The sequence below is a fragment of the Leptonychotes weddellii genome, chromosome 2 (genome assembly GCF_054177405.1).
Source record: "Leptonychotes weddellii isolate Sample4059 chromosome 2, ASM5417740v2, whole genome shotgun sequence".
NCBI classification, from domain to species: domain Eukaryota; kingdom Metazoa; phylum Chordata; class Mammalia; order Carnivora; family Phocidae; genus Leptonychotes; species Leptonychotes weddellii.
The window spans coordinates 63307518-63315000 of record NC_138370.1 but is presented as its reverse complement, the minus strand read 5'-3'; positions in this window follow the sequence as shown (position 1 = coordinate 63315000).

The following is a 7483-nucleotide window of genomic DNA, read 5'->3' as shown; positions in this document are numbered from 1 at the left end:
TCTGCCTTCGGCTCAGGTCATGATCCTGGGGTCCTGGGATTGAGTCCCGCATCGGGCTCCCTGCTAGGCGGGAGTTGGCTCTGAGCCCCCTCAGGCATTACACGTGGGAAAGAGCAGCAGACGAGGCACCCGTCTTCCTCAACACACCCCTGCTAGTTCTTGGGGCACATGGAAGCAAACGGAAGCAAAAGCAGGACGAATGTCACAGGGTGAGGAGTCGAGATGATGAAGGCTGACCAACAGACGGAGCCCGCAAACCAGCAAGGGGTTTGTGAAGAAGGTGTCACGTGGTCAACAAAGAACTTCCACACAGAATCTCTTGCTTAATGTAATGACCTTGTTCCCCACAAATGCTATCGAAGAAAGAGAATTGAGTCATAGAAAGTAAAAGATGTTTGTGTTACTTTCCCAGGTCTGCTGTAACTTGGTGACTTAAAGCAACAAAAAGGTATTGTCTCGAAGTTCTGGAGGCCGGAAGTCCAAAATCAAAGCGCTGGCAGGGCCGTGCTCACTCTGAAGGCTGTGAGGGAGGGGGCTTCTTGGTTTCTGCCACCTTCTGGTGGTTCCTGCCATTCCTTGGCTTGTGGCAGCATGACTCCAATGTCTTCACGTGGCCTTCTTCCCTCCGTGTCTCTTTGTGTCCTTGCTTCTTTTTACAAGAACACTGGCCATTGGATTTAGGGCTGCCCTAAATCCGATGATTTCATCTCAAGATCCTTAATGAATTCCATCTAATTACATCTGCAAAGACCCTGTTTCTAAATAAATCCACATTCTGCAGTTTTGGGTGAACATGCATTTTGGGGGAAAATGGTTCAACCCACTACAATGTGTGACCCATAGCAGAAAATGCACAAAGGGGGGACTTATCCATTTATAAGACAGAAAATTTATTTTTTTATTAACTTGTTATTCTTACTACATCTAACTATGTCATCATGGTTGACAATAAAAAGCAAACTTGACCTTTATCTATATCCCATAGGACGGTGGTTCTTGGGTGCTGTACCACGGAATAGGACTGGTCCAAGGAGTTTTCACAGGCCAAGGCATCTTTCCCCATAAACCCTGCAGGTTCTGGGTTGAGGCCTCCAGGGCCTCCAGCTGCCCAGCCTCAGCTAAGAGGAGTCACTGAGTAGGAACTTCTTTTAGGTACTGGATTCCACCCCCCAGATTCTTTAGGGCTCAGGAGTAAGGGCAGCATCAGAGCTGTTAGTGAGTGGGCTTCAGTTTACACAGAATATTCCAACTTGAGGGAAATGTCAGTAAGAGTGTTATTCCAGTTTTGTTAACAAATCTATGAGAAACAGAGTTTAATAGAAAATGATAAAGGTAAAATATGAAAATAAATTGAACATTCATGCTCCACTTCACGGTATCCCATTAAATATGTAACCACAAACATCCAACTAATGATTATATATAATGTCATATTGTAAAATAAAATTTCAGGTTGCAATTCTTAAACGCAAACATGTTGTATAGATCTGAAAAGAATATATTTCTTCTGTGTTGCCAGACTACCAACTATCCTTTTTGCTATGCCCTTTTTACTGTTTGGCTGTCAAACTCTTATTTCTTTTATGAAATCATAGTTAAAATCGATTTCTACCTCCCAAAACATAAAGGAGGAAACTTTTTGTTGGTTCTGTACTTTAAAAACACAGTTACTGAATAGATCTTGTATTTCAATGATTTATTAATCTATTGCTTTGAAACATAGAACAATTACAGAAACAGGTTTCAGAATATAAAGGTATTGCACTATAAGAAAACCTGCCATTTGGGGCACCTGGGTGGCTCAGTCTGTTAAGCGTCTGCCTTCGGCTCAGGTCATGATCACAGGGTCTTGGGATCGAGCCCACACTGGGCTCCTTGCTCAGCAGGAGCCTGCTTCTCCCTCTCCCTCTGCCGCTCCCCCTGTTTGTGCTCTCTCTCTGTTAAATAAATAAATAAATAAAAATCTTTAAAAGAAAAAAACCCTGCCATTTGAAAGTCAATCTTAAAGAATACATTCGTTACAATATTATTATCTGTGTTGTTTTTCCTTGAGGTAAGGGTTTGCACTTGAGAGAAGGTACACCATGGATGTCCTTTACACAATAAACTCCTAAAGTGCATTTATAATATGATTTCATTTAATACTTAAATCCAAAATTTCAAGAGTACAGACACTTTGCACATCAAATTATACCCCCCTCTTTTTTTCCAGAGGCAGCTGTCAGTAGGCAAGATATGCCAAAGGCACTTTAAGATCAGGAGGGTAGAATGACTGCAGAGGTGGGAGCCATACCCAGACTGGGCAAAGTCGTTCTGCCCAGGACATTGGGTTTTCTTTTTCCTGGGCCTTTACTCTGATTGACATCCCTGTGACAAAAGCTGATAGCAAAGGCAGGGTCACTAGATCATTATAACAATAGATTGCAAATGTCAGAAGACCTGTCTTTCTTCAGATGGAAAGCCTCACCCCTGTCATTTGTAGGAAGTAGTGAGTACCTACTCTGTCCAAGGTGCTCCAAGGGGCGTGGCATACGGCCTAATCGTGTTTTATCTTCATTACGTCCTTGATGTTTCTCTTGGGCAATTGCTTCTGTACTTCCTTCCCTGTACACTTAAGGAAAAAAGACAAAAGTCTCAGGTGCCTTACCAGGAACTGGTTTTGTTGGCTGCTTATAATTAGAAAAGGACTATGTCAAGTTGTCTTCTAATCGTTGTGAATATTTCGAGCTTTTAGAAACCAAGGTCTTATTCATTGCCCTTAAGATGTTTTTGAATTACAACCAGAGGCCGTGCTTACCAATAACCCAGTACAAAGTCATGTTCTAAGAAATACTTATGTAACATGGCTGACTTGCTTTCCCGTCGACTCTCATGGAAAGTTAACCGTGCACTTCTATATATGGGTGCAGGTATATGCGGATCTCTGGCTGATTCCCAATGACATTTTTTATCTGCCTCCATGGGGATACATAGTTTAACACCATGCATCAAACCACCTGCACCTTTCATTCCAGAGAAGGAGTTGGCACAGACACAAGGATGGCAAGAGTCTAAGAAGATGAAAACACTTACCAGTTTTCTTCTTGGTCTTTCCTGTGCTTCTACATTTCATACACAAAATATATTACGTCCTTGGAAATGTCTTTTACCCTCTGCTCTCCTACCATCGTGTCAGAGTGTAATATATCATACTGTAAGCCAGATATAAGCATCCTTTTGGATTGAGTTGACCAGTAAATTAACTTATGCTAAACAGCTGTCTGCCCATGATTGTCCCTACCATCCTTGTCTGTCTTCTTTTCCCTTTCTCAGACATTGCATTTCACTGTGGATGACATTTCATTTCATTCTCAATACTATTTCATCTCCTTGCAATGTATGGAATTCTTCAGTGAACAGAATACTCCCCGACCCTTCTGAAACTGACAAGGATACTTCCGCACTCCAAATAAGTTCATAATACAATACTGTTTGGCTTCCTTTCCAGTTTCTCCCAAGCTAGTCTACACTTCAGAGTTCTCAAAAAGCATCACCTGTCCTACCTGTGCTGGACTTTCAAAACTGGATTTAAGCCTTCATTATAGACGCCCACTTTCAAGGATTGGCGGTCACATGAAAGTCCTTAATGGGCTAGTGAACAGAGGTCATCTAGGAATGATAAATCAACAGAGATTTCCTAAGCTCTTGCAGTGTGACCTTAGATGTTGGGCTGGTCTCAGAGCTACTTTAGGAGTGCGTGATTACTATGTGCTTTATGATAAGAAGAGATCTGTATTCCTAGCATAGCAACTTTCTGGAGGTCTTCTATAAATATACGAGGGTTCTTAGTTCTCCCTACCTCTTCAGTTCCAGGTACAGAATCACTTTTTCACACAACTATTTATTGAGGCCCTACTAAGTACCCAGATATTTGTTGAATGCTGAGAATACAATGCTGAAAAGGTGGGTGTGGCTGGCGATCTGGTTAATGTTTCTTTGGTGCAATTGCTTTGGCACTTCTCAGAGCTTGTGGTCCGGTTGAGGAGCTAGATAGAGAAATTATTAAGAAAAGGGGATGGGAAGTACAGAATGCTGTGGGAGCACACAGAAAAAGGGAATTAGGAGAGCTTCTCGGAGGAAGCAATATCTGAGCTGAGACCTGAAGGGTGAGTAGGATTTGGGGGATCGTGAAGGGACCACGTTAAACTCTCCTGTGGATTAAACATTGGCTAGGTTTACTGTAGTAATCACACACTCACACACACATACCCACATGGTTCTCTAAGTATAACTGACATCTGACTACTTCATGCTCTCCTGAAACCTGAGACATAGTTACCAGTCCTATCACCCAGTCTCGACAGCTGAGGCTTGTCCGCCTCCCCTCCTGGCACCATAGACCAGGAGCCCCACGGAGGAGAAACATCTCTCTCTTGTAGAGCAACAGTTAGCAAAATGCCAAGAATGAACACTTGTAATAGTCTCTAAACTGGTGTATGACTCATTTCATTGGATCCTTGCAAGATAGTACCCTCATTTAACAGATAAAGAAACTGAGGCTCAGAGAAGTTAACTGAGCTGACCATAATCACTCAGCTTGTAAGTAGAAAATTGGGACTCAAATCAGGATCTAAGAGGGGTTCGTATTTGCAAAATGTTTTGAACAGTGTCTGGGTCATAGTTGGTGATACACAGGTAGGGGTTAAGGAAATCATGAAAAATGGTAATAAAATAGGCTTTACGACTCCAAAAACAGAGAAAACAGAGCTGTTTCTCCTGATCACAATGGCTTATCTTGTATCCTGGGGAGTAGTAGAGTTCTTTGGGGGCTTATTAGGGGTCACTTTAGGGACTCTAGGAGAAGGCAGAGAAACTGGGACTTGAGACCCATCCTACCCTACCCCACACCCCCAACCAGAATAGTTCCATTTGCTTGAAGACTTTCCTGTGGGGAGGAACGGAGCAGCCTCCCTAGTAATATAGCTTGCATATATTCTACAAATACTATCTGAGGGTGAGGGTGATGTGATTGGGAAATTGTAACCTAAATATGAGAAAGAGAAACAACAGCTTCCAATTTCCAAATGCATTACGTCCCATGGGGGAGAATAGGTACCAGCAGGTGGATCACAGACAGAAGTAACCTTATTTCCTGTGAGAGAAAGACCTGGAACTTTTAAATTGGAGAGAATTATATTTAAGCCTTAAACCTTTCACTGGCTATTTGAACCCCAGTTTTGTCATTGGTAATAAGGGAGCTAATAAATCTTCTTTACAGGATTGCTATGATGAGGCCCTAATTTTCAGTGTGTATCCCTGATGCCTAGAGCAGTTCCGGGCGTATGGTAGGTGCTCAGTAAATTTTTGTTGAATGAATGACATGAAATGACGATTATGATACTTTCTAGCCCAGCATCTGGCTCATGGAAGATGCTTTAGTTTCTTTCTGGGAAGATGAATCAACTGGATAAAGACCAAGAATGTTTTAGGGTGGGGGCGCTGGAGAGAAATAGTAATAATAACTAACACTCACTCTTTGTACCTGGTACGACTCTACGTGTTCATACATATTAACTCTGTGCCCTGAGGAAAGTTATTGAACTTCTCTCAGCCTCAGTTTGCACATCTATATAATGGAAATAATAAGAGTTCCGACCTCACAGCTTTGTTGCGATAATGAAATCAGTTAATCCATACGTAATTCTTAGAACAATTCCGTGTATGTAGTAAGCACTCAGTGTGCTTGAACAGCAATCAGGCTGTGAAATCTCAAATACTCCATGTTTTAGTAATGTGCTGTTCTCCTGAGTTCAATAAATAAATGCTTTACGAGTTCTGTGATGAGATCAATATAGGCAGTAGGAGCATTTACCAGAGGACAGGGGATTTAAGCTGAGCCTTCACTACATTTGGTTGGGTAGAGCAGAGCGGGAAGGGCATTCGGGAGGAAGGAGATACACAGCTGGGGGTGGAGTTAGACTCATCCTCTGAAGTCATGCTTAAATCCCAGCTCGAATATTCACTAGTTTCCCCATCTGTAAAATCAGGATACTATCTGCCCAGGGTAATTGCTATTCAGATGTTATCTGAAATAATGAACATAAAGTGCTTAGCACAGTGCCGGGCATACCATAGCATCCAACAGAGCTATCACTATTATTTTCATAGAAGAAATAGAAGGGCAGAGATTGCAGTTTGTGAGACAGTGAGAAAACTAGCTGATTCCATCCAAGAATTCAGCTAGCCCCTGGCTCCTCAGAATATATCATTAACTTAGTGATTTTTTTCACCTACATCAGACCTTATTCGTAGCACAAATCTGGTTTAAGTGGAACCTCAAGTTTTAGTGGCTTGGATTTGGGGCCCGGGGAGTGGGAAGTGATTTTGAGTATACTACTTAGGATAAGTGTTTTGTGCTCAAACTGGTTAATGTTGAAGTTACCGTGAAACGGAATTACTGGAAAGTAAGCCAAATAGTAAGCTTAGTGGAGAGGCCGTTTGCTCTTGCTTCACACCGTTTCGTGGAGGCAGAGCTGGGTTTTTCTTTGAAATCACCTTGTGGCTGCCGGGGCAGGCAGCAAGTAGTAACATGAGCCAGATTACTTTCCAGCCACTCCTTCACATGCTCGATATAAACTTCTAGCTCCCAAAATAATTTTCTTAACCTCAGTGCTCTCTTGGACTCTGGTGTGCCCTACTGGATGCTTTCATGCTAGTTACCCCAGATAGCTGACATTCCAAAGCACGAGTTTAGGCCCCTCTGACTTTTTCTTTGATGTCTACGGCAGGAATTGATATTTTAATGATTTGTAAAAGTTCCTTTGTGAGGATTACAGGCATTCATTTAGAATGGAAGGGCAATTTTCTCTTTGGAGCTTTATGCAATCAAGGGTGGGGGTTGGTGGCTTTTTCTGCAAACTGCATAAGCCCTAGGTGAATCAAAGGACTCATCTTCCACGATCTACATTTGGAAGCGTTGTAAATGGACATTCTTCTTTATATGTGACACAGAAAATATCCAACTAAAGTCCTTTAGTAATTCTTCCAGCCTGGATTTGTTACCCTGCACTTCACCCGTCCAGGACTGAAGCCTTCCTGATGATGGTAATTCACACCACATTCTTCTCTGCACTCTGGGAATCCTGTTCTCACAGGGATTGGAAATTTAGCATGTAGTGGCTTGTATCATCCGGTGTGTTTATTCTGTCTTCCCAACTGGATGGCAAAATCCAAGGGTAGAGACCAGGTCTTTAACTCCTCTATGTCTCTCCCCACAACCTAACGTAAGACACTGCAGAGAAGGCTCTCAAAATAATATTTTACCCCTATGTGACATTCTTCCTCCCGGTTCTGAAATAGCTCTGCTAATAATGTTTGTATGACTGAATCATTATTTTCTCTGCTCCAGAAATAGAACACATGTCATTCCTGGGATATTGGCCTGGAGTCTGTAACTCTCAGTGATTAAAACTTGTGTCTCTGAGGCTCCAGTAGATGATACTGT